The sequence below is a fragment of the Scleropages formosus genome, chromosome 9 (genome assembly GCF_900964775.1).
Source record: "Scleropages formosus chromosome 9, fSclFor1.1, whole genome shotgun sequence".
Lineage (NCBI taxonomy): Eukaryota > Metazoa > Chordata > Actinopteri > Osteoglossiformes > Osteoglossidae > Scleropages > Scleropages formosus.
Genome location: NC_041814.1, coordinates 21,535,915 through 21,553,226, shown reverse-complemented (window position 1 = coordinate 21,553,226; position 17,312 = coordinate 21,535,915). Strand labels below are relative to the sequence as shown.

The 17,312-nt window shown below is 40.5% G+C and overlaps 1 long non-coding RNA gene across 2 annotated transcripts in view; it reads right to left on the bottom strand.

The window, feature by feature from the left end:
* LOC108935352 (uncharacterized) overlaps window positions 1–17,312 on the bottom strand; it is a 43,629-nt gene that overhangs the window by 19,799 nt on the left and 6,518 nt on the right. The window contains exons 3-4 of one of the 2 annotated variants that reach the window (XR_001966197.1): window positions 10,042–10,204; window positions 2,930–3,032 (exon numbers count right to left, since the gene is read on the bottom strand). This is a non-coding gene — a long non-coding RNA (uncharacterized LOC108935352). Of the gene's footprint in view, window positions 1–2,929; window positions 3,033–10,041; window positions 10,205–17,312 lie in introns of those variants that run through there. The other variant, XR_001966196.1, reaches the window with a different exon arrangement.

Here is a 17,312-nt window from a genome sequence, read left to right as displayed (position 1 = left end):
ACAGCCATGACAGGCAGCAGGGCAGCCAGAAACAACTGTCTCCTATGTTGTGCTATTTGCAAAGAGTCAGAGGAGGCGGAGCCGGCGCAGGGCCACATCCTTCTCCGGCAGATGCAGGCGGAGGAAGCCCTTTTATTTCCTGCCAGTTGCTCCATGAATAGGCCCCTAAATATTATATAGACAGTAGCTATCACTTCCAACCAGAATTCCTGGCCGTCTGCTAAGCTGCGAAGCCCATGAAGGCCCATTGTTCTGGCGAAGGGGTCACGGTCCTCTTAGCCCAGATCTTCATGTGAAGATTTTTCACATGTTAGATTTAGATTTATAGCCCCCTGCTGAACCCCCGTGGTGCACGAATATGATACCATCTTCTGAGCAGGATTGTTTTTGGCGAAATTTATACAGGGATCAGCCGCAGTGACTTTTACTGGGCAGCCAGGAATGGCGGGCAAAGTGCTGGAATTTACTGCAGTGCTGCTAGTGCTTTTGGCCCTCACGGTGGGTGTTTATGATTTCTGTGGGGGCAGAAATAAACAACCGGGCTCCTTAAAGGCTTTATTTGTCATGCAATTGGACACAGGTAACCCTCGCCACCCTCTTTCTACCCTTTGCTCCCACTACTCTCTGCACCCAATACCAAAGCTCATCTTGTACGACTGGTAGCCTGCCAACAGGGTTGCTGGCACAGGGGAAGCCGGCACGGAGATATAAGTGCAGTCGATGTCTGCATACTTTGCATCTGGCATGGCTATGTGCTGACAAATAGCCCTGGGAGATTGCCGGGGTTGGGTTTCCCCATGGTGTCTCCTCCTCCATCGACAGGGAATTAACCCGCCCCGTCCCACCACCCCTCCCACTCCAGAACAGTTGGGCTTCTCTTCAGGGAGTCTATCAACGACACCCTCTTGCAGGCAGAATGGGACACAGTGACAGAGAAAGGAGAGGAGTACGACATTGTTTACACCTGGAGTGAACCATCCTCTAAGTGACACACCAGTCACAAAGAAAGCAGTTATGCAAACCAAAACGTGTTGTTGACAAAACCTTAGGAACTGGACAGGATTGGCTATGTTATTAATTATAGCATCATGCTGAATTTATCAGGTTATTCATAGTATATTTCCCCAGGGATTTGATCTGAATTTCTTCATTTATGAATGTCTATATAAGTGTACACCGTGTAAGGGATCCATGTGACGTGACATCTTACAGTTCCGTAAACACTGAACCTAGAGGGGGTGAACTCTGTGGCCGTATCTTCTCATGACGCAATCACTTTGTGCAGAGGCAGTGATCTGAGCAGCAAAGCATCAGCTTTCCAGCCTGTGCCAAAACAACTAACAGTGGCCTCCAGACTTTTGGCATGCGGTCCCACAAAGTCCAAGAGCAGAAGTATAAAGTGCTACTTGGAAGAAGGCATGTTACTAATCCATACAGCAGGTCACACATTAACTATATATTTGCAGAGCTCTTTATTCAACACAATATAGTGTACTAACAGTATAAAATATGTTTCAGATACCGGGAGTCACGTTTATAAGGTGATTTGTGTGACTTAATCAGGCTCTGAATACATTCAGCACAAAATGAAACAGCAGAAAGTAGAACCTGCAAAAAGTGAGATTCATAAGCTCACAACTATCCTTAGATAATGAAGCAATGATTTTTAAAAGCTAAAACTGTTAATGTAATTAAAAAACAGTTGAACAAAAATCTTTAGTGATAGCATAGTGGTTAAAGGCTTTTAACAGAAGAATCCAGGTTCAAATCCCCAGTCTTTCTGTAGTACACGTCATCAAGAATATTACCCTGAATTCCTATCCCTAAGAATTACCAAGGTGCATAAAAGGTAAAATCACTAGAAGTAACTTAGTATACAAACCTAATATTGTACATTACTTTGGTAAAGTGCTGAGTAAATAAATGAAACAGCTCTTCTATATAATGAAACTGACTACTGAAACATCATTACACTGCTGTACTGAAAACTGCTGAAAAGTGAAGATGTGCATTTGTTTACCACTACATATTTTCCTGGTGAAAGATCAACATTGTTCTGCGTTAGAAAAGTATTGCACGATCTAAGAAATACATCATGGAATCTGTGTCAGTCTCTTTGACACAAGACTGCAAAAATAGGATTTACATGAATTGATAGAGCACATCCTTCCCTACAATAGTATGCAAAGTTGAACAAGAAAAAGGCAAGATCAAGTGTGAAAGGAAAAATGGGAGTGACAGCTATGAATAAACAAAATATAATGCTACTCTGTCTTTCCAAGTCCAAAGCATAGAAAAAAAGACATTATGGCACATTTAAAAGATACATCAGGGAAAAAAAAGGAAAAAGTGCTTTGTTTTTTTCAGATTTTTGAGTGGAGTGTATGTATATATTCTTTTTTTCCAAACCCTTAAAACATCAGACAGACTTCATTTTTCAATTCGTATGGATGAATTTTCAGTATCAAGTGGATTTAAAAAAATACAAGAAGAAAGGAAGCTTGGCAAAAACTCCCTATAAACAGCTGGAAATTAAACTTTTAGCAGTACTTTTGTGGAAATGAAGAAGAATTTTTTCATCAAGTGTTTCTTCCATGATGTCATAAAACATTTTTTAATCTCTCAGGTTAAGAGTACGGTAGGTCTTTTATCATTTATTACACAATTAGGAAATTATGCTACACATTGTTAAAAAACACAGTAAGAATAAGCAAAAAACTGATTTAATTTCTCATCAAATGTTAAAATGCATTGCCCTTCCAAGAGGGCTTTCCAAAGAACCATTTTGATTTATGTGTTAGATACAGAGTAATCTTCCCTCTCAGATAAACTCTCTCCGCCTCACCCTCAAAACAGCTGCCGGCAACCCGGGCAAATGAATAAAAAAAAAAAGATTTCTGCAGCTCTGACATATGCTGCTGCTGTCGCAGTTTTTCCTGCGCTTTCACCCCCCTGAGTTTAATACGTTGCCCTGCATCACACGAATGCGCCGCGTGTGCCTCGACTCCAGCCGAGCTCCTCCATCTGCGGCCCTACATGAGGAAATGAGTTGTGTCACTTCCAAGAAAGATTCTTTCTCGTAAAAATGACTCGGGCACAATAAACCCACAAATCAATCAAATATTCATGCAGGGATCCTTATAAAAGCTATATTTAAAAGTTGTATTTATCAACAGGGAATGTGATATTTAATCTTTATGCAGATCTCCACCTGAAATTGGCCCTGTAAGTCCATTTGAATCCAAACATGACAGATACATCTCAACATGACTCTGAACTGTATATCAGGTAAATGTTTGCTTTATATGTACAGTACATTTTCTGCCTATTTATGAAGGCCGAGCATTATGTTCAATACATCAGATGTATAAAAAGGCATTATATATATGTCTACTACTGATTTCTAACTACTCTTGAGGGACTGGGGATATGTGCAAATGACAGCCCACCCAGAAAATTATCAGAATTCAACAGATGTTATTAAAGAGTCAAGTCATAGATTCCTGAAAAAACAAGTACAATAAAGTTCTAATTTTGTACTTTTTTAGCTATAACATTCATAGCCCAACAAGATGGAAAATCTGTTACTTCTCCAGATTCTTTAGTCGTAATACTTTACAGCACAGTTTTTGGTTGAAACTTTAACAATGTAACAGCTTAAAAAAAAAGTTAATTCATACATCCATTGATCCATTTTCAATAACGGAGCTCCAGTGCAAAGTCTTAGTGGTCTGGGGTCTATCATGAAAGCACAGGGCATGAGACAGGGTACACCTTGAATGGGATGCCAATCCATCGCAACTGACAAGTAAATGATCCATTAAATCAACGGAATAACTAAAACATACTACATACTGCTGTATGCAGATTTTTCTTTATTTTATATTTTACTTATGCATTTCCTTAAATTTCACATTTAGATGTGCATTAAGCTAAACGTAATGCATACAGTTCATATATCAACTTTTCCATACCCTATAGTACCTAGCCAATAATGGTCAGATTTACATTCTACAAAAATAATATTTAAAAATATATGATAATAATGATGTTATTTACTTAAAGTAAAACTTCTACTTTTTGCGTATTCAGTCACATTTGTTTTTTGATTCCATTTCATCTGTATTCATTTCTTGAAAGCTTTTTTGATTATTTTATGATTACTATTACACAGTATACCTCATAGAAAGTAACACAAAAACAGCTCACGGCAGTGATTATAGATGTTTCTTTACCAATAGAATATCTGTACTTATTTGAGGAAAATAACAGGCGCTTTTGAATCTTCACAAGCTGATGCCGGTCCCATCGGAGAGAGAAAATATAACAGAAATAGCAGATTTCAGCAAGTAGATGGCTATGCTTATAGCTGGAAATATCTTTCCTCCAAACATCCTTTGCATTCTTTTCCATGTCACTGACCAGTTGAGTCATTTCAGTTTAATTTTAGTTTTAGTTTAATTTTAGTTAACTTTTCTGTGAGCTCTACGAAGAAACATTACGTTGTGTGCATTAATGAACATTTTGGATGTGTGTTTTTATATAGACGACACTGTAATGACATTCCATGTGATAACGCTAAAAGATGGCAGTTATGAAATGTCATTTGTCTTTGTGAAATGCGAATTGCTGAAGCGTTGGCCCATTTCCCCTGCATCCTGTGGTGCATGAAGAGCAACCGGGAAGAGCAGTACCAGGTGGTTATAGACGTCTGCATTGCAGCTAGAGGCCTTGGCGCATTTCCCTCTACCCTCTTTACTGGAGAAATTTTGGATACAAGACATCTCCTTATTTTATTAACTTATATATACACACCTTGTGCATGCTCAACTTATACATAATTGTTTGAGGGCTTTTAAAGATCATAAATCTGCTAGAAAGAACATCAGTAGCGCTCAAAGGAGGTAATGAAGGGCAAGTTCACAGCCTACAGGCACGTTAAAGGCCAGAGGCTCAGCATGGGTCGCCCAGTGAAGGAGTGCTTGGCTGGCGGATGCCCTTGTTATCAGGTGTGACCGTGCCCACCTGGTGGTGACAACCCCGGTTCAAACCTGAACAGACCCACTTCATCGCACATGACAACTCAGCAATTCAAAAGAGTTAAGGCTGAGCGATGCCTGTGTGTATTTTCTTTTTCCAAGAACTCGGATGCTTTCAACCAATTGAAACAACGGGCTACCAGGATTTGCCCCTTTGAATTTCTGATGTGGACTTCATCAGTTAAGTAGTATCAAGCAAACTACTCCTAAAAGATAAATAAATAAAAGAAATAATAAAAAAACTGCCTTTACTTAAATGGTAACTGCAGGAGGTTTTACATTAATAAAATCTACACACATGAAAAAATAATATTAACTTCCTGTCTCAGTTCATTAATACTTTTCAGGGGTGGAAGCAATAAGAAAGGTTATTGCTGTTCCAGGTAACTGTTTTTGTATGTACAGGGCACTTTAATTCTCAGGCAGACATGGGCCGAGCTCTTGAGATAAGATTTCGAGTTTTAATGATGGCTTGATCATGCAGTAGCTTTAAACTTGACAGTCGAACACTTTGAACAAAAGGTTACAAAAACCACACAATGCTCACTTCCTGTGATCCTTAATAAATTTGGCTCACAGCTTGTCAAATATTTGATTTTGCTTCCCTTTCTTACAATTTGTGTGGGAAATGTATACTTTGCTCTTTCTTCTTTATCTGCCCCAAAATCCCCCTCCTCCTATTTCTATCCATACAAAGATTATTATAATTATCTGATCAGTGACTTCAATTAATGTTCCCTGCTTGATTCTGGGTTCTTCAAAGTTCACAACATCCACAATTCCATATCTAGCCAAAACGTTTTAGATATCAGAAAATTAAAATTTCCTAATTAGAAGAAAAAATATGTCTCTTCAGACAACTATGCAGTGCTTTTCAAAATCTGTACATTTCCCCAGCATATTAAAAAGAAATAAGGTGCAAGACCATATCGCTCTGCATTCCCGTGTAGACAGTTTATTTATTTATTTATTTACTTGTCAGCATATGTAAAAGTTTGTCTCGACAAGCAAGTAATGTAATTTGTGGTGCTGAGTGCACGAGGCAGAAGCCGTGTGACCTCACAGGCTTTTTCATAATGACAGTGTTGATGAACATCTGCTGCGAGTTCCCACGACTGACAGTGAACAGAATCCAACCACAAGCCACAGGCCATGACTGTCGCTTCAGTGACAATGCGCAATGCTGCCAACCAGTCTTCCCCAGTGCCTATATGAAAGATAAATGTCTATTAAACAGCATAGCCAAAGCTCTGCATATACTTAGTGACTGGTACTGCAGGTTTTCTAAGTTCAACGCAACATACTGTGGCTAGGTCTTGCAAAATATATTCTCTCTATATAAATAGTGTATATATATATATATATATAATATTTCTGAACCGCTTGTCCCATATGGGGTCGCGGAGCCTACCCGGTAACACAGGGCGTAAGGCCGGAGGGGGAGGGGACACACCCAGGACGGCACCCCAAGCAGGATTCGAACCCCAGACCCACTGGAGAGCAGGACCTGGTCCAACCCACTGTGCCACCGCACCCCCAATACACACACACACACACACTTTCAGAACCGCTTGTCCCATACAGGGTCACGGGGAACCGGAGCCTACCCGGCAACACAGGGCGTAAGGCCTGAGGGGGAAGGGGACACACCCAGGACGGGACGCCAGTCCGTCGCAAGGTACCCCAAGCGGGACTCAAACCCCAGACCCACCGGACAGCAGGACTGCGGTCCAACCCACTGCGCCACCGCACCCCCTCACCCCCAATATATATAATATAATATATATATATATATATATATGTGTGTGTGTGTGTGTGTTATAGAATATTTGCTACCATATAGATGTACTCATTGGCATTTGGCCTTGGAGTTGCAACAGATGCTTCATGTTGGTAATGATTATAAAACTGGGTAAAAATGTATAAAAAATTTTTTTCCAAACAATATTTCAGATAACCTTGTATTTCTTTGGAACCCTTTGTCAAATAAATTCATCACTTGAAGGGACAATCATTACATGAAAACGTTTGTTATCAAGCAAGCAACATCAAATGTGCCTCATCTCATCTCTTATAAAGGCTCCAAACTGCAGGTTTCCATGGTGCAAAAGTTCTCGGTTTTCGCTCAATATCTAAAAAGCACGGCATGGTCACAGGGATAAGAAGATTAAAATAGGGAAGCTAAAGGCATAATTTAAAGAGGTATGATGGGGGTTATCGCAGATGATATCGATATTACCCCCATAGTGAGCAGTGTGGACATTGATTAAATGTCTCCAACTTTTAATTTTGCAGCATTTGGTTAGTTCGGTGTTGGCTACACAGGCAAACTTAATGATGCAGTGGAATTGTCCCCAGTCCCTCATTGCCTGTGCGTGTTATAGATATCCCCATGGCACGAAGCCATTGATTCGTTTTGAAATTCCCAGCTTGTATCGCTGTCGTTTTCGGTTTTGACGGCCCTTGATATTCCTCGCCTAATAATAACCACGCGCAACTGAGGGGCCCTACCGCAGAAAAATGCGGTGTGCGCATTCATTTTTGGTGACACTGGCTTTCGCCTGGCACCCCGAGCGCCACTGTGGCGGCAGAAAAACTCTAATTTGATCTGCCTGCCACAAATGTCAGCTTCCCTTTACGTCTACATACTTCAGTGTTGACTAGTGACACTTTTGACATATTTGCAAGTGGCTGAGTCGATTTTTAGATAATAAAAATCATGCCGTTGTTTTGTAATACTCAGAGTCCTGGCCAATATGTGTCACCAGTATAAAAATACACCACATTCTCATCAGATAAAATTGTAAAAGCCTGGACAGTGAGAACATTATTGGATTACTTATGTTATCTTTAAAATGTAAAGGTACCCCACAATTATTACTTCTAGCAAGGGATTTTGTCCACATCGCAATGTGAGAATATAATATTATTATTATACATTTTTGTAACACAACACACACACACACACATAGACACACACACACACACACACACACACTAAGCACAACTCGATCATCCTTTGAACAAGGATCATTTTGATGAAATCGGCTCACTTCATACCTCTGTACAGGCGGAACACTTTAGAGAGGACAAAAGCATTATAGATCACAGCAAGATGTAAATCAATAGGCCTTATAAAGTGAAACATAACACCCACCCGATGTTTTAACAGAGAGTGCGGAGGAGAGGGAAGCAAATTAGGCAGGCAATCCAGGAGCTGCAGGTCTGCCTCAGAAAGCGGTCATTACAGAGGCTGAGAACTGTTCGCTGGGCAGCCTTAGAGGCCGACCGGCCTATTGCTGACAGCGGTTTCATATTTGACAGCTGTCTGAAAGTTTGAATCTGCCCTCCCGTCCCCCACCCAGTCTCTGGGCCTCATGCAAGGAGGCGGTGAGTGGGGCGAGAGACAGCAAGACGAATGTTTATGTAGCACTTTTATCTGCCCCCCCATAATCTCCAAAGGATATCAAAGGGGAGCCTCATCTCCAGCCGCAACACAGCACCCAAATCCTACAAGACAGAGTCAGCTTTGCAGGTGGCTTCCCCGCTCCCCCCCGAGCACTGCTCGTCCACCGCCTTTGTCACCCGCCTGTCCGCTGAGCCCTTCTCTAGGGCGTCTCGGGCCTGGCTTATTTCCATGCGGCGGCCCTCTGCTACTTGATCCCGCTTCATCTACTTCATAGGCCTCAACATTTGTTGGGCCTATTAGCCCAGCGGGAGTCTTATCATATTTTCCATCAGATGCTGCTGAGCCGTCAAGAAATGGAAATGCTTTGGAGTTCCACATCCTCTGTGTCCCAACACCCCTCCTCCAGCAACACCCACTCCACAGGACTCCTCACTCCCCCACCTGCGATCTTCTCTGCTTCTCTGGGACCCTCTCCAAATGTTTGGCTCCTCAGTACCATGGCTAGTGAGCTGCTGGGATCCCCTTACATATGACCTGTTTCACCACAGGCCCCCAAAAACTCCCCCTCTGTGATTAGGCCTATCAGGATATATTAACTTATAAAGTTTAAACATTTTTCTGGGTGACCTTTGACCCCTGAGGAACCTGCCTCTCTTGTCATTCCCATGTAGCTTCCACAACTACACTGAGTGTACTTGTATCAGCCTTAGCCAGAGCCCAGACCCTTCCCCTCCCTAGTGGTTTTGAACCAGTTCATCATGCAGCTCTAAATTTAATCAAGCTCACATGCAAAGAAACGTTGGCTGTGGTTGGACAAAGACTTTTTCATAATCTGGTCGTTTGTGTAAACTCCTCACATCTCTTGCTGACCAGACTGATGTATAAATGTTTTGCAGTACTTAATAGAGCTACGGAAGTGTTTTTCTTTTTTTTTTTAATTGGCTTCTTGTAGTTACCTATAAGTCAGGATGTATAACACTATAATTTATTCCAAGTCAGACTTTCTTTGCTGTACTTATATATTGATAGCTTTAATGTAGTGCAACAGCATACGACTTGTTTTGTTCCTGATGTCTTTTCACTGTCTGCTAAAAAGTCAAAATTGTACAACTGCCTGCCAAGACTACACACTAAATGAGCAACAAAGGACTATGGTCTTTTTAATATAAATCCAAAAGTATTGAGACTTCACACCTCATCCTTGAAAAAAACTGCCACTCAGTTTAAAAATGCATGTTCATTTACAGTACTTACACTATTTACATGTAGTTCATGGTGTATCCAAAAACAAGGGAAGGAGTAATTTGATTAGTTATTAACTGTTAGCCTGCAATTATTATTATTATTTAATGATGTAAAATTTCTTTGTATATTAATTTTTTCTCAGTCTATTACACTTCCACTATAGTTCAAAAATGGAGAAAAGAAACACTAAACTACGCCATAAACCGCAAATGTCTGAAGCCCATATCTGCAATTTATGATACAGGCCCCGAGATCTCAGAAACACCTCCCCACCCAATTAGTGCCAGATGTCTGGAGGCTAACCGCACCAGGTATGTTTCTCTTTGTGTCACACATGTTGAAACCTACCTCTGCTCGATCCCGGACACACGCTGCTCCCAGAGTAGTCCTATGCTTCATCAAAGTCCACCTTGGAGGGCCTGACACACCGCGCTGCCACAATAAATGCTGCAAACTCGTGGCGGTCACCTGTGCTGCTGCTGCCCACCTCCCACAACACTTTGAAAAAGTCCTTAGGAATACAGAAGAAGGAACTGTGATAAGACAGGGGATGGTGAGGATGACTGTGGTGGGGATTCTAAGAAAACTACCCGTGAGACTCTTCTTAATTGATTTCATTTACATTTAAATAACATACAACATACATTGAAAAAAAAAAAAAAACTGGTGTCAACACTGCAGTGCTGTGAAAGCAATTGGCTGAATATGAGTGAAGAATGAACAGTGCTTTAAAATTCCTAATTTTATGCCTGACTTTATGTATTTGAGGGATGGTATAGCATTTTAAGAGTTTATACTGTGAAATTATGCATATGTAATTGTCAAGACAGAGTTCATGTGTGCGTGATATGTGAGCTCTAGTTTAAATTACAAATGGAATGATCTGGAAGTCTCTGTGCTGCCCTGAGAGGATGACAGGTCACTGACTGATACTCCTATTATGGTGCAATGCTTATGAAAGAAAGATGAACATACATATACAGGATGGAGTCAAAGTCTATGGTCCTGCACTCTGCTGTAAAAAAAGAGTAAATTCAACCTGTTCATAGCAGTATTTATCCTATTTCTCATAAAAGCAGAGAAAGGAACATGAATATTGCATATATATTTACCAGTGCTGGAACCAACGTTCTTACAGTCCATATGGTTGATAGAAGAATTATTTCCAGTGACCTACGTTCACTCACATTAGTCTCATTACTCTGAGGAATATATCTATTTCTGTTCAATTAGGACACGGAGTGTAAACATAAAACGGATCCCCGCAACGCGGAGCGAAGATGCTTGTGCAGGGCCGGCGACCCGTGCCCGAGTTGAGGTCGAAATCCAAAACTGCAGCCCTTATTTAACCATCCCCGCATTTGTAACAGGCGGGTGCTAGGGGAAGATTGATGGCCTCGATGGCGAGATTTATCCTGGTATGTTTACAATAAGATTCCTGAGCTGAAGCCCGGATAGGGCTCGTCGCACTGCCCAGGAAGAGCCAGCCAGCCTGCCAGGGTAATTTGTTCAGATGCAGTAAATAACTAGGCATTCAGGCCCCTGATTGATGCTGTGCGAGACACGGCCAAGGCGGAGCACTGCACGCCACCCCCACACCTGTCCCACATCACACGCACAAACCCGTGCAGATGTGTTTGGGAGCGTTTGTGTGTTTGTATGTATCCGCGTATATCCGTGTGTGTGTCTGTGTGTGTGCGAGTGTGTGCTTTGCCTTTGAATGCTGACAGCTGCTGGGGGTCCACACGGTTTTAAAGCAGTTATGAATTACTGTTGACCTCTCTGGCCCCGTGTGGTAGCTGCGCTAGACTGAGGCATATTGAAAGTCATCAGTCTGAAGCAGCCATTCTTTTTAGCGCGATATGCCAGGGAGGTAGTGGTGGGGGAGGACGGGTTTCAATCACTGCCAAAAAAAATGAGAAACATTAGAGCGCCCGCATGATATGCGTGGCACACACAGAAGAAAGGCGGCCAAACAAAAGGCAAGCCACAGTCACACACCACCGATAATGTCCTGTGGTTATGGTCTTTCTTTTTGTTTTTCAAATTGCACATATTTAGCAACACACTCTCTCTGCTGTTGAATTCCCTTTCGTTATTATGCTACCACGGTCGGCACTGAATGATACCGCTGTTACTCCCCGGATACCAGTTAGTCGGGAGACGTCAAGACATTGCGGAAGTGCTCCCACCAGAGTCCAAATATTCGACTGTCAAAAAGAAGAAATTCTTCACGAAAAATAATAACTGGCTAAAACTAAACGAAAATTATGCATTTTTATTATCATACAAGAAATAAGATCACAGCGAGGAAAAAAAATGACTAGGGAGGTATTACAGTAATGATTTTTCATTTGAGAGCATTGCTTCTCACCAAATAGAAAAGTACAAAAACTCGAGGCATCAAAGTGTTCAATCAGGACTATTCATTAGGGCTCTGCCTACGGTGACGTAACACTGCCGTTAATACCCTCCCTGACTCGGCAATCTGGGGCTGGAAAGGACAATGAAAGGTTACTGGGGATGAAAGCCTGGATGTTCCTCACTCGCGTCTCCTTTAGACATCTCCTCAATAATTAACCAAGGGCTTTCTTTGGCCTTTTACACCTTTGAAGTGAATATCAAACATATCTCAGTTCATATTTTACTAATGTTATTTCTGTTTTTTTCCCCTTTTCCCTCTTAAGCGTGGCCGGGAAATTCCAGCGGCCCGGTGTCCGTTCAAACAGGGGGAGACAAACAGGACAAAGTCCCACGCAGCAAGAAGAGCAACACATCGGTGTAAGAGCCACGGAGAAGAGCTCGGGGGCCGTCCACTGACCACCAAAGAAACATGTGGACGGCAGGAGCGAGACGAGTGGAGACGGAATCTGAGGCATACAGAAGAGCTGTCGGGGGAAAAAGAAGGCAGATAACATACTTTAAACATGCCCACGGAGAACTGACACGTCTGCTTGTGATACTGCTCCCACATTCTGCAAATGTGAATCTGCCAAAGCCGAACCTGGCAAAAATCAAAACAATCAATGGCAGGTGCTGTGTCATGGAATGGAAGGTCAGCAGGCAGTGGTGCAAACTTTAGGCCACACTGCGGTTTGGGTTTTAGCAAATCTGTAACAAGGTATAAAAATGAGAATTTTCTGAATTGGCAGATTTATACAAGCAGCATTATACACCAATGGAGTTTTCTGAAATGCTACAGGAAGAATTTCTCTCCCAAACCTTCACTCTTATTAATCAACAGGTTTTATCATTTATTTTGAATACGTCGTGTTTGATACACTATCTGTCCATCTGGCCACTGTCGGTTCATGTACTGATAACGCTTTTGTATGTTTAGCCGATACTTTTCTCGAGTCACAGTGTTAAGCTGCGTACAATGATTTACCCTTTTATACAGTTGGGTAATTTTTACTCTTACTTCATAGTAAGTATTTTGCTGAAGGGCGCTCAAACAGGAGATGTTTTTTTAATCTAGGTAATCTGAATACAAGATAGTGCTTCTAACTACTACGTCATCTACAATTAAATCACTTCAATGCACTTTTAAAGGTTTTCTAATATTAAAAAAAAAAAAAAAAAAAAAAAAAAAAACGCTATCTGCTGGTCATATTCTGCATTATTTCTGTGTGAGTCAGAGTGACCAAAGCTTATTGAATATTCTGGAGATCCACTGCATTTGTGCCACTTCCAAAAAAACACTTTCTGTAGGTTTACTCTTGAAATAATTTAACAGATTATAAGGCCTAACACAGGGTATGCTAAGAAGTGTGACAGAGTATGTGTGCATGCAGTTACACATATGAACACACATACACATATATACATGCACACACTGCCCTGCCATTATTGAAAAACATTACAGAAATACCTTACATACTTCCCATAATGAATATTTTGTATTAAACCAGAGGTTGGTATGCTTATATACACTGTACTTTATCTGTATATTTTCCCATGTTTGGAGTGGAAAAATAGTAGAACAACAAGACCAAGCTCCAAAGTGCAAATTTACAGCTTGAAAAAAAAATGAGGGCTTTAAATCAACAGCAAGACTGTCACTTCCTGGCAAAGGGGACAGTTTGATTAAAACATGGTCTTCTCAAAACCTCAAATTAGGCTTTACATACCACATTGGTAAAGCTACATCAATTACACAGATCCATTTGGTTAAAGCCTTGTTTTCAACTTAGCTATTTTGACAAAATGAATGTGGGTGCAGCACACGTCTTTTCACACGTCTAAAGGAAATTCTGTGTTCTCGCACACATGAAATAGATTCGCGCTGCATCCATGCTGCTCTGGAAAATGAAGGCCCCGAGATGGAGATTGAGAATGCAGGAGAATGTCGCCTCGGTGGCCCGCCCGAATCCCAGATTCAATCCGAGGCGATCATTTAATGTATCATTCATACTGCTGTTCGGCTGCTCTGTCCTAACCTCCATTTTCTTCACTATTCACTGCTCTGTGAATGAGAGACAAACACGGCTATTGCCCTGTTTCTTAGGCAGTCAGAAAGCTCTCTCCTGATTTACGGCAAATTAAAAATCTCTTTTATTTCTTTCATGAGAACATAGAAGGTCAAAAGCATAAACATAAGCACGCAAAATAGCTGGGCACCGAATGCATGTGGTGGATGTGATTAAAATAAACAGCTTCCAAAATCCTATTGATTTTTATGCTTGGAGAGGTATCATGTAAAAAGAAGAGGTTAAGGTCATTTGTTTGCGAACTGATTAAGAGAATATCCAAGAACAGGACAATACCCGACAGCGAGGTTGAATCAAACTCCATCTACAATCATTTCATATAAAATCAAATACTTTCCCCCCTCTCTTTATGACACACAAGTCATTTTTTAAATAAAAGTCTATATATTAACTTCAAGACTCAATTTCTACTCCTCTATGCCAGAGAATATTAAAGGAATGTAATTGTGAATTGGCTGACCTCCATTTTTCCTAATGAATACAGGGAGCAATCACCTTTTTTTCCGAATGGACAAAAAAATGATCCTTCATCTTAAGACCTAATCACTGGCACCCATTAAATTTAGGGGGCTAGATATTGCTGGAGGTAGAACTGATTATCATGGTGAATGAAAGACTTGTTTGGCTCACTCCCAAGGGGTGAAAAGTCATTCTTCAAGGTGATGCATCTCCATGGAGGAATACATTTACAACTGAAAGGAGCTGAATATACATGTGGACCCCTAGCCAGGCAGAACGGCACAGACCCATGTATATTTACAAAGATGGGGGTCCGGCTCTTCCGTTATCTGTGGAAGGTAAACATAGCCATGGGTGGCTGGGTTCTGCCAAGCCGGGCCTTCATTTACAACCCCGATATGACAGCAAAATCACAGACAGTAAAATATATATGGAATTCCAAAACAAAGGAACAGCATGCAAAAAAAAAAAATTTCTATGTGGCGGCAGACACAGGAAAAGAGTACAGGGAAAAGAAACGTGTCTTTTAAAATAACTACTAATTCTGTTTTCATTTACAACAGTGAAAGCAACCAGACTGAGGAGAGACTCAGAGAGATTTAAGGCGAAAGGAATAAAATCCTGTACATCAGAGCGCAAACTGTAGCTTTTCATAGAAATAAGAATGCTCAATATCCATTGTCAAAAGCAACTAATCACTGCTTATCTAGAAATCCAGCTATCAGAGAAAATGTTTTAATTCCACATTTATTTATCTATTTATTTTTTAAATACCAATATTCAGTGCTTTAAATTGTCCAGAGCATCTAGAATTCCAGAAAAGAACATATGTGTCAGTATTCAGTAATCAGTATTTTACTGTTAGAGTTGTGATGAAGCCAGTATACCTTTAAGACTTACAGTGCATCACACAGAATTTACAACCTGTAACAATTATTTATGAATGAAGATCATTAACAGAAAATTGAAATAAGAGGAAGGAAAAACTAAGTTATGTTAGTATTCACTGTGGCTCTGTGCAATAACTTTCAGACTTGAAAAGTCAGTGCAGTTTGGGATTTGATTGCAGGCACATGGTTTGACCAAAAGAACTATCCTTTTTTTTTTTTATGACATGTCAGTTGACTCCCTCAGACTGGGTTCAAGTGAAATTATTTTTTCAGTTGTAATTTTTCAAGCATTTACTGTAAGCTTCTTTTTTTAGATTGGAACGATTTTATTTCCCTATGTTACATAGTGCAGGTGAGAGCCACAAAGCAATGATATTCCCCCCAAAAACTGCTTCTGGACAGTTTGTGAAGCTGACTGTGAAGTGATGTAGGGCCTACAGTTTGCATCTTGGATACTTTCAAGCCCTCAGCAATTTATAATTATGTATAAATGTAACAAAACAGACTATCTGTAAAATCATTGTGATGTTTAAGCATATATCTTCACACTGTTGAGTAGAAGCAACCACATAATTTGATTTACTGAAATATAATTTATTCTGCATAAAATATTCATGGAGAATGAAACACTGAACACACCTAAGGAAATAGCAAGTGAAATAAGTGCAGAATTAATACGATTACTTACGGTGTGCCTGTAGAAGTATACTATGACTTTTCTATTCACAAACATTAATAATACTTTTTTCCAATAGTTCACTTTTAAAGTGTTAAACTGTTACCACTTATGTCTTATTTATTTTAATAAAGTAATGACAAGTATCAACTGAGTTCAAATACAATCTTTGTTGTTTACAAGAATTTGCTGGGTAAATTTTGAATACAGATTATTGTGGATACTTTTTGACTTAAGGTTGTGTGCATATTTACATTACATTTACATTTATTCATTTAGCAGACTCTTTTCTCCAAAGCGACGTACATCTCATAGAAAATACAATTTGTGCATTACATCAGGAGAAAGAGAGACATAGTTGCAGACATGTGATTCTTTAAGTGCAGTTAGTTTCTTTCCACCATATGCACCAATGTTCATCACACGAGTAGCTGCATAATATTGAGAATATGTCTATGTGCGTGTGCTCATGTATATATGTACTCACAGATTTTTTTTATACATATAGACTTTTTTGCATTTCATAAACCATAAACTGATTCCATTATCACCACAGGCAGAATGCTATATTATCTGGAATATGTTTCTGTTGCTCTGTGAAGACCAGGCTGTAGTGACCATTTACCATACAAACCACAGCTCCTCACATCTCGCAGTGTGTCGTAGTATTGGCCGCACAGCCCTAGAAAGGTGTCACACTGTGCTTTGAAACGTCACAATTCAATATTGATGACAGCCCCCTGCCCACTAGTTAACTACCTGTGCACCAGCATTTTGGGTGCAGGTCCTTTCAAGTGGCCATTAGAGTCAGTTTGTTCTTACGTATCCATTTGCCCTTCTACAATATTCATAAATGAACAGGGCCTTTTCTAATTCTCTAGAAAAAAAAGCAGGGGGGGGGGGTTATATACAATAATTTCATCTCTCTCCTCCAACATCCTCCATCATTTCCATCTATAATTAATGGATTTCTGGATTGCTGCTGGCAGCATTAAGTTTTATTCCTTGTTGTTTGTCAATATCTCTGACCAGGTAGGTTCTCATTATCGACAGCACCTGCCCACGTATTCCTGCTGTAATTAAGTTGCACTTCAAACTTCAGAC